This window comes from Aegilops tauschii, chromosome 7 (assembly GCF_002575655.3).
Source record: "Aegilops tauschii subsp. strangulata cultivar AL8/78 chromosome 7, Aet v6.0, whole genome shotgun sequence".
In the NCBI taxonomy this organism is placed as follows: domain Eukaryota; kingdom Viridiplantae; phylum Streptophyta; class Magnoliopsida; order Poales; family Poaceae; genus Aegilops; species Aegilops tauschii.
The window spans coordinates 578,898,415-578,914,799 of record NC_053041.3 but is presented as its reverse complement, the minus strand read 5'-3'; the positions used below and the strand labels follow the sequence as shown (position 1 = coordinate 578,914,799).

The 16,385-nt window shown below is 49.2% G+C and overlaps 1 pseudogene; it reads right to left on the bottom strand.

Moving 5' to 3' along the window:
• Nucleotides 1–315: 315 nt before the first annotated feature.
• LOC109749023 (cytosolic sulfotransferase 12-like) lies at nt 316–6,768 on the bottom strand (annotated as a pseudogene).
• Between the last annotated feature and the right edge of the window lie 9,617 nt (nt 6,769–16,385).

The window sequence follows — 16,385 nt, the reverse complement described above, 5'->3', positions numbered from 1 at the left end:
AGCAATAATTTCACGGGCCATTAGTAAATTGTTTCTTATGGTAAAGCTGATATCGGCTAGACATCTTTGGTAACTCAATAAATAGCAACAAATTCCTGGTCCGTAGACAAATAATATCAATCGATATCTTATCTTTAGTAACTCAATAAAGCATACCAGTCGTAGAGACATACCTATTTTATCAGTTTAAGAAATAACAGAAAACACTTTATATTAAAATGTATTTGGCCCCCATGGCAATGCACGAGCACATACCAAGTACGTACCTCAAAAGGCAAGAGAGTCAATGAAACAAAACAAATGGTTTACAAAACATCAAAGTACATAGCTTTTCACACATATTTTGGTTGCACGAACACACGCGTAGTTAAGCATGACACCGGTATGCCAAAACGTGAGACCTGATCCTCTCAGCTTCTCCTCAACAATGGCATCTAGCTTCTTTGCCATCTCTTCCGTCAAGTGGTTTTCCCAGTCGCCAACCTTTCCGGTCCTAAAGTATGAAGAGTTCTTCATTGGCACCCCACCAATCCTATCAGTGACTCCCGATGAGTTCACCGGTACGCTCCTGAGCTTATCGAAGCTACACAGGTGCATGACATCCTCCACGACTCCGTGGCTCACCTCCTCCTCAGTGAAGGGGACACGGAGGAACTTGGCGAGCGTCTGAACATGCTTGACAGGTTCGGCCATCATCTCGTCATACTTCAAGAAAAGAACTTTGTCGCTCTTTGCTATGCTTTTCTTCCAGAACCCAAGGTTGTGTTCCCAGATAGGCCCATATGGGCACACACCATCGGAAAACAACTCAAATGCTTTGTCCATGGCATAGTCCGCATTTACCTTGCTGATGAACTGCCATAACGACACGAACACATCCTTGGGATCGTGGCATAGGTACACGACCCGGCAACCGAGGCTGGACATGCACGGAGGCAGCAGCGTGAGCGGCATGTGGGTGGAGAGGAGCCTCGGGGAGGCGAGCTCATCGAGATCCGCGAGAGGGTGGAGCTGGCGGTAGGGCGCCTCGAGAAAGGGCACAAGGTCCTGAGGGTGGCGGATGAGCAGCGGGTGGCCGTCGCCGGCGACGGCGTGGCGGAAACGGTTCGTCACCGTGAAGGCGAGGGCCTTGAGCCAGGTGGTGCCGCACTTGGGGAAGGTGACGAGGAAGGTGTCGTCGGGACGAGCCTCGAAGTGCTCTTGCACGATCATGACGCTCTGCATGGCCGGGGGTGTCACGCTCCCACCTGCAGAGGCCTCCAAAGGTCAGCCCACTGGCACCCTGGCTGGGCCGGAGCGACAGCGTCGTCCAATCTAGCCCAACAGTCGCTACGCGGCCCACATCTGGGACACCACTGGACAGGTTAAGAAGAAGTGAAACCCTCCTGCGTGAGGTGACGAGAAACGACTAGACTGTAGGCGGCGGCTCTCCTTCTGGATCCCCTTTCTTCCACCTTAGAACCCTAGAACTCTCTCAGATTGTGACAATTATTTGTATCCAGTAAATTCATTCCACTCGGAGCGTAACAAGTGGCATCAGAGCCCTACGATCCGTCCAAATTTTTTTCTCCCCTTCTTGAATCTGGCGGGTCGTTTCCCGTCGATAATCCAGACTCGACGCGGCAAGGCGGCGTCTATGGACGATCAAGCTAAAGCTCTGGCGGATCTTACCGCGGCCATCGCCGGGTTGACGACCAAGATCGACAGCCTCCACCCCGTCGTGCTCGATCTACAGAGTTGGAAGCCCTCCATCGAGCAGTCCGTGAGGATTTGCGCCTGGAGGTGGGCACCCTCCGCACCCAGATCTGCGACAAGGCCCCGCCCATGAGTAAGGAGACGGCGCCGTAGCACGTTCGGCTCGCCGACCTGCCTCCCCTGCTTCCTGACGCGCTGGAGGTGCCCCGGCCACCTCCCCTTGGGCTGCTTCACGCTGGTGGTGACCACGGTCACGGGCCCGATGGCCACAGCATCACCACTGATCTACGGGGGAAATCGTCTGGGGAGATCCGAACCCCACGATTGCCTCCGGCCACTGGTACGTCCGATTCCTTCCACCATGGCGAGCATTCGTTTTCGGGGGATCATGGGTACCAGCGCTTGCCACCGCCGCCACGTTTCGATTTTCCCCTGTTCGATGGCAGAAATCCGAAGGCCTGGCGTCTCAAGTGTGAGGCGTACTTTCGGGTTTGCACCTTGAGCCCAGACACTTGGGTCAGCTGCGCGGCTATGTACTTTACTGATGGGGCTCTCACCTGGCTCCAATCCTCCCAAGCACACTTGCACTATCAAGATTGGGGGGGTTTTGCTACCGCGATTTGCACTCAGTTCGGCTGCGAGGAATTTCAGAATCTCTTGCGCCAATTTAACAGACTTAAGCAAACTGGTACCGTTGCTGAATATGCTGAATAGTTCACCCAAATTATGCATCATCTGCTAGCACATCACACTTCTTGGGACCCTGCTTTCTTTGTAACTCAATTCATGGAAGGCTTGCAGCATGAAATTCGTTTCGCTGTAGTTTTACATCGCCCACAAACATTGGATACTGCTGTGGATCTTGCATGTTTGCAGGAGGAGGTGATGGAGGCGTTCCGCAGAGAGGACAGACGGCCTGCTGTTCCGTCGGTCTCGTCAGGAAATGCTCGTGTTCTGCCACGCACGGCGTTACCTCTGCCTCTGCCTCCGGGAAAGCCGGGAAGCGGCACTCCAGCGACGCACCAGGACGATCGCCGCGCCTCCGACATCAACCGATCGCATGCCAGTGAGGACAAGTTGACGGCTCTTCGGGCGTACCGCCGCGCCAAGGGCCTCTGCTTTACCTGCGGAGAGCGATGGAGTCGAGAACGCCGGTGCGCTCCCACTGTCCAGCTCCATGTGGTGGAGGAGCTCATTGAGATGCTCACCGCACAGCCATCCGAGACCACTGCAGGCGATACTTCCTCAAGTGATGCTGACTGTTGCGTACTGTCCAAGGAAGCCCTCAAAGGAGTGGAATCTCCGACCACTATGCGTTTTCATGGCTGGGTCCAGCAGAGCGAAGTACTTATGTTGGTTGATTTAGGCTCTTCTCATAGTTTCATCAGTTCAGAGTTGGCTTCGCGCTTGCAAGGGGTTTAGAAAGCTCAGCGGCCACTTACTGTTCGGGTTGCCAATGGAGGTGTTTTGTACTGTGACCAAGAGATTCCAGCTTGCGCCTGGCGCTCTCAAGGAATTACATTCACCACCGATCTCAAGGTCCTACCACTTGGTTGTTATGATGTCATCTTGGGCATCGATTGGCTCGCTCGTCATAGTCCCATGCAAGTCCATTGGTTGAAGAAGACTATGTCATTTGATTATGAGGGAAAGCGCATTCAGCTCACCAGTGCTCGAGCAGATACCAGCAGCTGTCATTTGATCTCGGGTGATGAAATGCAGGAGCTGTTGAATCAGAAAGCTGTGGCGCGTGTGGTGCAACTTTGTGCTACAGCAGCAGACATGGCACAACCACCAATTCCTGCAGCTATTGGAGATCTCCTGGAACAGTATGGCATGATATTTGAAGAGCCTAGAGGGTTACCACCGCAAAGATCCTTCGATCATTCCATTCCTTTGGTACCTGGTGCTCGGCCAGTCAATTTGCGGCCGTACCGACATAGTCCAGCGCAGAAAGATGAAGTGGAACGACAAGTGGCTGATATGCTGGCTCAAGGCATCATCCAACCAAGTACAAGTCCCTTTGCATCACCTGTTTTGCTAGTGCAGAAGAAAGACCTTACGTGGCGTTTTTGCGTGGATTACCGTCACCTCAATGCAGTCACCGTTAAGAATCGTTACCCTCTCCCAGTCATTGATGAGTTGCTGGATGAACTAGCGGGATCTTGGCTGTTCACTAGTTTGGATCTACGAGCTGGCTATCATCATATCCGGATGCGACCCGAGGATGAGCATAAGACAGCCTTCAAAACGCATCATGGACATTTTGAGTTTAAGGTAATGCCATATGGTGTCACGGGAGGACCATCGACCTTCCAAGGGGGCATGAACATAGTCTTTGCACCACTGTTACGCAAAGGAGTATTGGTTTTCATTGATGACATCTTAGTACACAGCAGTGATGAAGACACCCATGTGCAGCTGTTGCGCTAAGTGTTTCAATTGCTTGAGAAACATGGCCTGAAGATCAAACGTAGCAAATGGACCTTTGCCAGCCCGCAACTCCGCTATTTGGGACACGAAATCAGTGGAGATGGTGTGCGCACTGACGCCAGAAATGTTGCTGTTGTACAAAACTGGCCAGTCCCAACCAATGTCAGAGAGGTCCGTGGATTTCTGGGCCTAGCGGGCTACTATCGCAAATTTGTCAAGGGTTTTGCTGTTGCATGCCGTCCGTTAACTGATTTACTCAAGAAAGGGGTCATTTTTACATGGACATAACTTGAGGATGGAGCATTTCGAGCCTTGCAGCAAGCGCTCATATCTGCACATGTTTTAGCACTGCCGGATTTCAAGAAAACCTTTGAGTTGGAAACGGATGCATCGGATTTGTGCATTGGTGCAGTCTTATCTCAGGAAAAACATCCAATCGGGTTCATCAGCCGCGCGCTGGGACCCCGTAACAGAATGCTTTCCACTTATGAAAAAGAAGGGTTGGCAATATTGCTAGCAGTGGATCATTGGCGTACTTATCTGCAGAATGATGAGTTCATTGTTCACACAGATCAGCGGAGTCTGATACATCTCGAAGATCAACGGCTTACTACACCATGGCAACAGAAGATTATGGCCAAGATGCTCGGCCTGCGCTATCGCATTGTTTACAAAAAAGGAGCAGACAACCGTGCCGCGGATGCTCTATCTCGCAAGCCTGGACCCCCTCAAGGAGATCTCGCAACAATCACCAAGACGATCTCGCAAAAACCGTACCAGCTTGGTTGGAAGCAGTACAGCAAGGATACCAAGACGATCCCACAGCACAACGCCTGCTTGCACGATTGGCAACACAACAAGGACCCCAGGATGGTTTTTCATTGCAAGAAGGCATCATCAGGCAACATGGGTGCATTTGGTTGGGTGACAACGTAGAGCTGCAGAAGCAAGTACTCAATGCGCTGCACACGAGTGCCGTTGGTGGCCACTCGGGGTTCAATGTGACTTACCAGCGCGTGCGTCGCCTCTTCACATGGCCTGGTCTTAAGCATCATGTCCAGCTCTTCGTCGAGGCCTGTCAGATATGCAAGCAAGCCAAACCAGAACGGGTACGTTATCCTGGCCTTCTGGAACCCTTGCCGGTGCCCAGAAAAGCATGGCAAATGATTACCATGGATATTGTGGAAGGCCTGCCTCGCTCCTCCGGCTACAACTCGATTCTGGTGGTGGTGGACAAATTCTCGCGTTACGCTCATTTTATTGCACTCTCCCATCCCTTCACGGCATTCCAAGTGGCGCAAGCATTTGTGGCAAACATCTACAAGCTGCACGGTTTGCCTGAATCGATTGTCTCCGATCGCGATCCAATCTTCACCAGCACGTTGTGGAAAGAGCTGTTCCGGCTCACGCACACCAAGCTCCGGATGAGTACAGCGCATCACCCGCAGACCGACGGGCAAACCGAACGCGTGAATCAATGCCTGGAGACATTCCTTCGTTGTTTCGTTCATGCCTGTCCAACTAAATGGTATGCCTGGTTACCCCTTGCTGAATTCTGGTATAATACCTCACCTCATGCAGCTCTGGGCACGACCCCGTTTGAGGTCTTATATGGACACGCGCCGCGACACTTTGGGATCGTCGACCCGGTGGCCTGTGCGTCCCCAGACTTGACAGAGTGGCTTCAAGACTGAGCTCAAATGGTGGCGCTCATCCGGCAACATCTGCTTCGAGCGCGCCAACAGATGAAGGACTCCACCGACAAACGCCGATCAGACCGCGTCTTCGCCGTCAACGACTGGGTCTTCCTCAAGTTGCAGCCGTACATTCAGCGCTCGGTGGCCACTCACGCCAATCAGAAGCTCGCCTTCCGCTACTTCGAACCGTATCAAGTACTCCAACGCATTGGTGCGGTGGCATACAAGCTCAAGCTTCCGGATTCCAGCATGGTACACCCCGTTTTCCATGTCTCCTAGCTACGCCAAGCCCTCCCTCCAACGGAGCTGGTTCAAGAGCAACTTCCGGCAGTGGCAGCGGCAAGTCCTACACCTGACGAAGTGCTGGAGCAACGGGTTATTCGGCGCGGCAACTCGATGGTGCCTCAAGTCCTGATCCGCTGGACTGATCAACCGCCCGAGTTCGCCACCTGGGAAGATCGGGAAGAGCTCCAGCAGCACTTCCCAACGGCTCCAGCTTGGGGTCAAGTTGCGTCTCAAGGGGGAGGGGATGTCACGCTCCCACCTGCAGAGGCCTCCAAAGGGCAGCCCACTGGCACCCTGGCTGGGCCGGAGCGACCGCGTCGTCCAACCCAGCCCAACAGTCACTACGCGGCCCACATCTGAGACACCACTGGACAGGTTAAGAAGAAGCGAAACCCTCCTGCGTGAGGTGACGAGAAACGACTAGACTGTAGGCGGCGGCTCTCCTTCTGATCCCCTTTCTTCCACCTTAGAATCCTAGAACTCTCTCAGATTGTGACAATTATTTGTATCCAGTAAATTCATTCCACTGGGAGCGTAACAGGGGGTCTCAGCAGCAGCCTTGGTACAGGACCCAAGCCCCCCGCGCCTCTGCAGCAAGGCCCTCCCCTCCGTCGTCCGCCACGCCGCTGTGGTTGCTCTCGCTTTGAGCTGCTGCCATGGCGAACAATGGGTGATTGGTCATGAGCAATCTGTCGAGGCATTCAGACCCAGGAAGGGCATTTATACAGCTAAACGATTGGACTCGGGTGGCCGATCCAATCTCTCACCTGCCGCTTCCTCGTACGACAGGCGTCCCCACACACACTGCTCACCTCGTGATCCTTATCTCCTCGCGAACCTTATCTCATGGCATCCCCTTCCAGCCCCTTCGTCCTCGTACTGCTTCGTCCTCCGTGTGACCGCGACCTGAGCCCCCCTCTCTCTCGTCCGTCCACACCATGCGCCTCCTGGCTCTACACGCTCGCCGTTCCCCGCGCACCCTCCCCTCCGTTTCCCTCCGTGATCCATCTACGTACCAAATCTTACCCTCACCGTCTGCCTCCATGGCCGTCCTCGCTGTTGTGGGGAGTGGATGGGGAGTCTCGAGGAAGACGAAGTGGGGTGCTCCCTCCCCCGCAAAAAGAACAAGGAAGTGGGGTGCTCCAGGTGCGGTGATGTGAGACGTGCCACGCGGACGGTTGAGCGAAAGAAGCGGACGCCGTTTTCTTCTCTGGCGGTGCGGAGGCGCGGCGTGGCCCGTCGCTCAGTTTGGAGACAACAGAGGGCGTGGGGCACGAAAATCACAGCCGGCAGTGCATTTTGAGAGGGAGAGAGAGAGATTAAGTAGAGAGAGCGAGTTAGAGAGACGCCCAGCTGTTCAATTTTCCCGTACACTTGTTTGCAGCGCAAGTGAGAGCATGAAGTAGATTTATCTTTTTTCTATACGTAAATACTACGAGCAGCAGTGTAGCTTCATTTTCATATACAGCAGTTTAGATTTATTTTGTCCGTGTAACTTTGTACGTAGTTTCGAGAGATTTTAGCGTTCTAGAGGAGTTGAGGCAAAACGTTTTTAATAGGTGAAAAGCACGATGTAGTTTTTGTAGTCACCAATTCATCCATACATGTATTTTCTCCCACACAGCAAAATGTTATTATTATTATTATTATTTGTTTGTTTGTTTGTTTGGTTTACATTCTTGAACTTTTATAGATTGAAAATAGTTTAGTTGTTATTTTCTCTTTTCCATTTTTTTGTTTTCCTTCTTTATTTCCTCCTTTTAAATTCCTGGAGTTTTTTCAAACTGATTTATTAATTCTCATCTAGATGGCATTTAGCAATGTCTTATCTAAACTCTCGACCGTTCGATCTATTCGTTCTAAATGTTGTGCAAATCTTGATCATGGGTTGTCTTGTCGCACGCGTCTCGTGTCACGCCGTGCGTCTGGTGTTCACTTGTCGACTTGTTCGCGCGTGCATATTTTGTTATGCCATTTTTGTGTCCTAATCTGGGGCGTTTTGGTTTGTTTATTCCTATTTAGCATGTGTTGTATAAGTTGAAGAGCCAAGCTGGTCCTCGCCTCCTCAATTTCATTTGTCACAGTCACCCTCCCATTCCTCTTTATTGTGGAGCAGAGCCAACGCGAGCAAGAAGGAGGAAGTCGATTGGGGGGCGGGGGGTTTGTTGATCTTTGTCCTCGAGATGAAGATGCCAGGCAATGCTGATGCGATGAGTGGCCTCAGATCCATCTTTGTCCCCTTTTCCCTATTTTTCATCTAGGGATTTTTTGATTTTGTGATTTTCACCTCGTGATTTTTTTGTCCGGGGTGCAACTCCACCCCCGCAGATGAACCTAGGTCGCCTTCTTGTCGTAGTTGCAAGCCAACCCTCAATATGTGAATCGGGCGAGGGGGCGATCTCTTTTTATCCTAGTCGCAAGTCTGCTATTGACACACAACTTGCTCGTGACCTGACTCAGTTGTATGTCCATCATCGACATGCAACTAGCCCCAACCTGACCCACTTGCATGTCCATCATCGACACACAACTCGCTCCAACCTGACCCACCATGTCGCATGTCCACCACGAAACACAACAATTACAAACCCATTTTTCTCAACTCCACCATCGACATGCAATTGGGGTGCCCAGCTTTTTTTTGTCCTAGTTACAAGTCCACCCTAGACACGCAATCAGGGTGGGGGGGGGGGGAGGATGATGATGACACCACAACCATCGACAAGTCTCCAACAATTATAGTTCCAATCACAGGAAGCCGCGCCAAACTAATAAGTGACCAGGTGAACGCTAATTTAAGTTTACCTTGTAACTTTGATGATACAACTATGCTTTCATCCCCATTGTTGTTGGCTGAACTTAGGTATCACATGGAAGAAATCCAACAATCTATGAGCTCTTGAAGCAACCAGTTTGGAGGAACAAGTTTGGAGAAAACAAGTTTTAAGTGAAGCTGATGCTGTCAGTTTTTACCTCTGATGTTTCGTTGTGCACAGCTATGTGGTGGAGAGACGGGGCCATTGGGATACATCACCAGAATCTACATCAAATTTACTTTCCAATGCAAAAAACCTCACATCATTTGGAGTTGTGAGTCAAAATCTTTAGTTATTCTCGTGGAAGGTGTCCAGACTGTCAAGGCTTCACGAATTTCTGAGGAGCTCTCCAACAACTCTCAAAGTTGACTGCTTATTCCCCCAAGGAAGCCCTGCAAACCTGCTTACTTTTGAAACCTTTTTCGCACCTAGCTAAGGGGGTTGTCCCTGCTATAAAACCCCATCTCCTCCATCCTCTTGAAAAATCTTTTGTCAAACCATTCAGCTACAAGCTTATGCAGTAAGACTGCTAGAGAGATCCTTGCTACCTTTACTCTTGTGAGTTCATCCGGATTCGCGAGAAGAAGCCTCTGGTTTCCCCCTAATTCGTGCTCTACCATTCCGGCCGTTTTGTGTGGGTTAGTCTGGGTTTGTGGTTCTGCGATTGTTCGGACAGCGGGTTGGAGTTCTTGTAGCTTCAGTCTGCCATCTCCAACGTATGGGTTGCATCCAACCTTGGCAGGTATAAAGCTAGTTATCCCGGCTGCTAGCAGCTAGTTATCCCTCCCGATTCGATCATACGATGTGAAGATCGGACCACCCTCGGGCGTGAACTCGTTCATCGGTCATTTGACCCACTCTGGGCCTACAAGCCTTTTAGATGGAAATCAGTCACGGGTTGTTCTGGTCCGGGAAGGCCCATCACATTATTTAGCAGGCTCCTCCACCTTGGCGCTCCTCACACGATGGTTAATAATCAGGCGGTCCCTATTTGGCGCGTAGGCCGCTACAAAGCTACCTAGCGCGTACCCCACAAGCATTCGCTCCTCTTTTGGGCCGGCCCATTTCAGATTCCTTCCCCCGCCTTTTTTTGTTTTTTCTTCTGGGTTTTTTCTTTCTTTTTCTTTTTTATTTTACATTAATTTTTCTTTTCTGTTCTATTTGTACTTTAATTTTTCTTTTCCTTTTTCCCTTTCTTTTCTTATTTATTGCTTTTTCTTTTCATTTTCTTTTTTGCGTCCATCTTTCAAAATTGTGAACATATTTATTCAAATCATGAACAACTTTTGAAAATCATGAACATTTATTAAACTCATGAACATGTTTTCGAATCATGAATATTTTTCAAATTGTGTAATTTTTTTACTCATGAACATTATTTTGAAATCATGAGCATTTTTCAAATTCATGAACATTTTTACAATTTCCAAACATTTTTTGAATTGATGAACAATTTTGTACAAGTTTGCAAATATTGTTGGAAATTGTGAACATCTTTTTTGAATCGGCGTGCATTTTTTGGAAATTGGGGGAATAATTTTTGTAATTCACGAACATTTTCTGTTTGGACAAACATTTTTGAAATGTATGAACATTTTCAAATACATGAATAGTTTAAATTAGCGAACATTTTTTGAATTGGTGAACTTTGTTTTGTATTTCATGAACTTTGTATTTTCTGAACATTTTCCTAAATTCATGAACAATATTTGAACTTGCAAACATTTGTTCAATTTCATAACATTTTTTGAATGCACGGATATTTTTTTCCAAAATCTTGAACCTTTTTTGATTTCTTGAACTTTTTATAAAATAATTGAATACTTTTTTAATATGCCAATTTTTTTATAAAATAACGAATAATTTGTGAATCCATAAACATTTTATGATTTCTTGAAATATTTTTTTCAAAATTTCGGATCTTATTGTAATCCCAAATTATTGAAAAAGAAAACAAAACTGAAAAGAAAAAAGAAAAAGAATTTAAAGTTCAAAAATAGAGCGCCCCGCTCATGGGCCGGCCCAAACGGGTGCGCTGGGGGGGGGGGGGGGGTGCGAGCGGTGCGCGCCGCCTCTCCTCCCAGCGCGTACAGCGCGGTATAGGAGGTCCCTAATAATAATCACTCTATTCCAATCTTTGTTTTTTGTTTTTTGGGGATTCACTATTCCAATCTTTCATAAGAAACGGCGTTTTTGTTGTTGGGTTCTTCTCTTTCTATAGAATCTTTTGGTTTTGCTGTAGTAGGCCTGATTGCGTGTGAACCGATGGCAGCTGGGCCACGGCCACTATGCTGCAGGGCTGCCGCATTCCAGCGATCCCAGATCATACGTTCGTTTTGCCTAAAAAGAAGATCATTCATTCGTCAGTCCTCCATTCTCCCGAACGAAAATACTCCTAGCATGTACTCCTAGGTCCTAGCATGACAACTGCACACAATTCTGCCAAACTATCGCCACACCGCTTCGACACCTTGCCACCCCCAGGTCAGTCAATTCCCCGCAGGTCACCCATCCCTACAAGTCAGTAGAACCCTACCGCCATAAAATGGACACGCCTCCAGCTGCTCATCGCAGGGGGGGCCTTTCATCAGCTGCTCATCACAGATACATGTTGCGTGCCGCGCCCGGCTCTGATCTCTGAACCCTACCCTCGCTCGACATGATGCAAGCGAGCTCGGCAGGGAGCAACGGAGCAGAGCCTCCTGCGTCACCGTCTCGCCGAGGCCAAAGCCCCGATTATATGTGTTTTGTTTCTCTGGACAAGGAATGAACCACCAATGATTGAAGGTAGAAACAACAACCATGGTAGGGAAAGGGGAGCTGTTTTCTTAACACTTGCCAAACATAGTCGTCACATCGCTTGCAGTATCATATGCACTGTCTTCAATCGAGTTGCTATTTGCTAGCTAGAGCTTCTTGGCATATTACAAAAGCTTAGTCAGATCATGGTGATGTCCACTGACAGTAATCTTCGGTACTTCAAATATTTGTGTAGGTGACAGGGCTCAGTTCAAATAGTTGTACAGTAATCTTCGGCACTTCAGATAATGGTGACGTCCATTGACGGTATATTTTTCTCCGAACGATCGGGTCAGCAATTCCAACAAGGCAGTTCAAACGAAGTACCTAGCACCAATAACTTTTCACACGTAGGAGTAGGTGATAGGGCTGCAAATGGTTGTGACTGCTGCCTGATTATATCTTTTTATATCGTTGCACGGGTGCATAAAGTCTTCCAATCATACCAGGACCTAGCCTAGAAACCTAGCCGGTCGCGAGAAATCCGGCCATGGTGATGGTGGACTATTGGGATTTTTGAGCTGTTTGCCTGACGAATTACGCTCGCGGGTGAGATGACCTCAACGTGCGCCAAAAATAACCCCGCTTCAGAGAAACAAGAGGTGGTGAGTGACCTCTCACATCATATATCACAGGATTAGGTTACCTGCAACCGGCTTTCCACCAATCAATGCCTTGTTTTCATCGTCGCACGAATGCCGCATTAATTATGCACGCACATCTATGACATATATGATGTGATCTGAAGAAATCCGGTGCTGCGGTAGGGTAGGCAGAGCTGGCAATCGGACACACAGTGCCCTACTTCTTCCAGACAGCTTCAGGTTTCTGCTGCAGCTTGTGTCCTCTCCTCTTTCCCTGATACGTAGATTACTCCGATCACTGTTCACAGGTCAATATACTACGTACGTACCTCTGAAAAATTCTTTCAGGATCGATCTCGTCCTTTCAATTGCAAAGTGTGAGATCGAGCTACAGAAATTCAGGGCCCCTGTCTTTGTGAAACAAGGCATACACACACCGTGGAGCCGGTCTCCCGCGTAGGTAACGGTCGCTGTCAGTAACACTGCTGCCAGATAATCAGAGTAGACTAGTAGTATCAAAAACACCATTGCTGGATCAAGTCTCGCCAAACCCACAGTTGGATGACACTGCTAGACACAAGAGAGCGATGTATCTATGGTTAGTTTAGATGACAAAAACTATTTTAGGGTCCCCTTCATCTCACAGTGGACTTTCAGATGGGGAATTGATTTGTCATGTCATGTTACTGGTACTACACTCTAACTATTCAGAAAATCTCAGTATACTATTCCGGCAACGTCCATCAGCCGATCTTGGAAAATCTCCGAGGATCAACCCTGGCCTCTAGCAGCGCAGAGCTTCAGGATTTAATAGTTTCGCCGCCAAGCGAGGAGCTCTGGCGGCATTGTTTAACTGTTATTAAGTCAGGCAGCGTTCTGTTGATCTGTCTGAATTTTTGCTCCTGCCCTGTTGGTGATTGGAAATCAAGATGTATGTATGCGTCTTGTATTCTTCCAGCTAGCTAGCGAATAGAAAGAACACATGAGATTATTGATGACGAAGTATCTTATTCCGATTGCGATGTTGGCATCATTTGACCGGCCGGGCTAATGATCCATCCAGGCTCCAAACGGAAATTTGCGTCCTGCGGTCAGAAAGGGAGAAAGTATTCTCCCAGATTAAGTATAGACTAAACCACAGTGCCGACTGCTAATCTGTGGATGAAACTTCCCAATTACGCTGCTTGGTTCGCCTATCATGCACAATTGTAGTTTCACACGCACGTACGCACCTACCTGCATTGACTCTGATCTGCAGCCCCATTTGTCAAAACGTTTGCCTATTTCTCTAGGTCGATGATGATTTTTCTCATCGTCTGTGAGGTGACCAGCCAACCATTGGCGGATGGGGAACGTTTACCTAGCAAGTGGCAAGTTCTTCCGGTGCGAAAATATACTGCTGACAACGCCAAAAATCATACTCTAATACGTCCACTGGCAAAACTGCCGTGTCCTGACGGCCAGCTCATAGTCTCATGGGCGACTGATTGGATGCTTCTCCTGCCTGGCTAGTCCCCACATCCCAGGATTAACCTCACATCATTTGGATTCTCTGAACCTGTTTTTCTTTCAGAAACCTACACCAGCCTTCCTTGATCCTTAGCAGCCATCGGAGCAAGATAGCAACCTCTAACAGAAAGAAGCGGCAAACTGGAGTTTGATGGGAGCAAAACTCTTGAGCAGTTTGATTCAGGGAGGGTAGGCTTTTATTTGTCCCATGGCATACGGCTACACTTTCAATAACTTGTTAACGAACACTCTGTTTTACTCTTATTAAATTGAACTACAAAAGAATTGCAGAAAAAAAAGAGAGGCCTGATAAATACATCATTTTGTAATTTTTTGTGTAGCTTGTGTAAATATGCATTTCGACATGGAACTTTGCAGGCAAGTACAGCAAAAACGACTCGTAGTAGTATACATCCTCGGGTATGTGTGTATTTGTTTTCAGAATTTTTTTGAAACTAAAAATTGATTTTTGAAGTTTTCAAATGTTGGGCTAAACGAGCCCCGTTAGCAATTTCCGGGCTAAACGAGTTCAACAATTTTGGAGAGAGAAAGAAAACGTGTGGCTATAACCATGTCTCAGCCAAGTGATAACTATATAAAGAGAAAAACAAAAAATTAAAAAAAATTGTACGAATCCCCATGCAAAACCAAAAAAATGTAGCCTCAGTGGACTAGACTTAGCAAAACTGAAAAAGAGATGGAGGAAAAAAAACAGGACGAGCGAATAGCAACTGAAGAAACTGATTTTTTTTCCACGGGGAGGAGCATTTGTTGCCTTCATTGATTTGGTCAAAGTGGGCAAAAGTGCATCGGCGACTGGGTGTTACGGCGGCTGTGTACTCCACTCGTGACAAAGCCGTTGCAAGATGCTAGCAGAAAAACATAAAGGCCGCGCCGAGTAAGAGCGTCTCCAACAGCCGCCGAACGCGCCGCGCGCTAAAAATACTTTGCCGCACGTTCATTGCCTGGTTTGGCGTGGCGGACAGCGCTGGCTCCAGCAGCCGCGCTAAAATGCAGCGCGCACGACTCTCGCACAAACAAATATGCATTCCAAAACATAAGCAAAATGATCAAACACAAACAAAATAAATCAATAATAAATAGTTCAATTTTGTTATTACAACTCAAACAAACAGTTTATCGTTCAATACAACAAATAGTGCAATAAAACACAACAAATAGTTCAACAATACAATATCGAACGCACAAATAATGATGCTCTTTGTCGTCCATTCCATGCCCCACCACTCCTCAATGAGATCCTTCTGAAGATCATCATGCGCTATGAACAAAGCTCGCGGCTTCCCTGGTATGTTTGGCTCTATAGATTGCATGCATTGGGAGATCCTTCTGAAGATTATCGGAAGAATCATACGACGAACTCATCTACAATGTTCAATACTATGCTATAAAAACTACAATCAACATGCACCAAATTCATGAAGTTTGAGCAATACATACCTTGTAGGTGTTTTGTCAAACACCTTGCGGGCGCCGAGCGGCAGCGAGCGCCTGGGCGCTGTTCGTCGGAGGACGGACGCGCGCGAGGGGCGGCGGTGACTAGAGGGGGGCGGAGGAAGCCGCCGCGGCGCGGGGATAGGCCGGGAAGCGCCGGAACAGTCGACGGGTGGCGCGGGCGGCGGCGACGCCGCCGCCGGATGGGGTTTCGGCGGGGTCGAGTTGCGAGCGAGCGCGCGGGAGAAGGCGCAGCAAATAAGCGGCGCGCGATGGAGTTTCGGCCCGCGCGCTGAACTAGATATGCCGCGCGCGCGGTTTTTGTGCGCCCGCTGGAGCCCCTATACCGATTGCGCGCGCTAAAATGAGTAATTTTACGGCGCGGCGCTTGTTTGACGCGGCTGTTGGAAATGCTCTAAAGAGAGGAGCCCGACACTGTTTTCAACTCAAGCTACCGCCATCTTGAAATTCCTGGTCCTCGCAGTGACGCCGCGACGGCGGCTGCCCTGCCTGCTAGTTCTCCGTTACCAGTTTCCAACTTTTCCTCTTCCCCTATCCGTTTGTTTTCAATTTTTAACACTCACAGGCGTCTTAATCTCGGGCACGGAACGGTTCCATTTCACGGTCTTTTCCATCATCATCCCGCTGACCAGAGAGCAGATGCGTCTTCTCCAGCAAGCCGGTTCCACGACCACGCGCGCGCCCAATGCCCAAAAGATGTCTGCGCCGGTAACCCGCCCCTCGGGCAAAAGAGGAAGGCATCGAATCGGCGCGCGAGGGCAATGATGTCGTCACTCGCCAGTCCGTTTGGCCACATGCATGCCGTGTGAGTGCGCGTCCTCGGCCTGGCGAGAACCCCCGTGCGTACGTGCCCATGACGCCCTCCGTCCAAACCGCCTCCCCCGCGAGCGCCGAGCGGAAGCTCGCGCCGCGCTGCTCTACCATTTCCTGGACGGGCAAACACCGTTCCGCCAAGTCGACGTGAGCGTGGCCACCTCCACACCGTGCGCGCCATCGCGTGCCGTTCTCCCAGCTCCCGTTCCTCTGACGAGTGACGACTCGCCGCGCACCGACGACTTCGTGCTCTGCATGAAGGGCACCTCCATAGATTC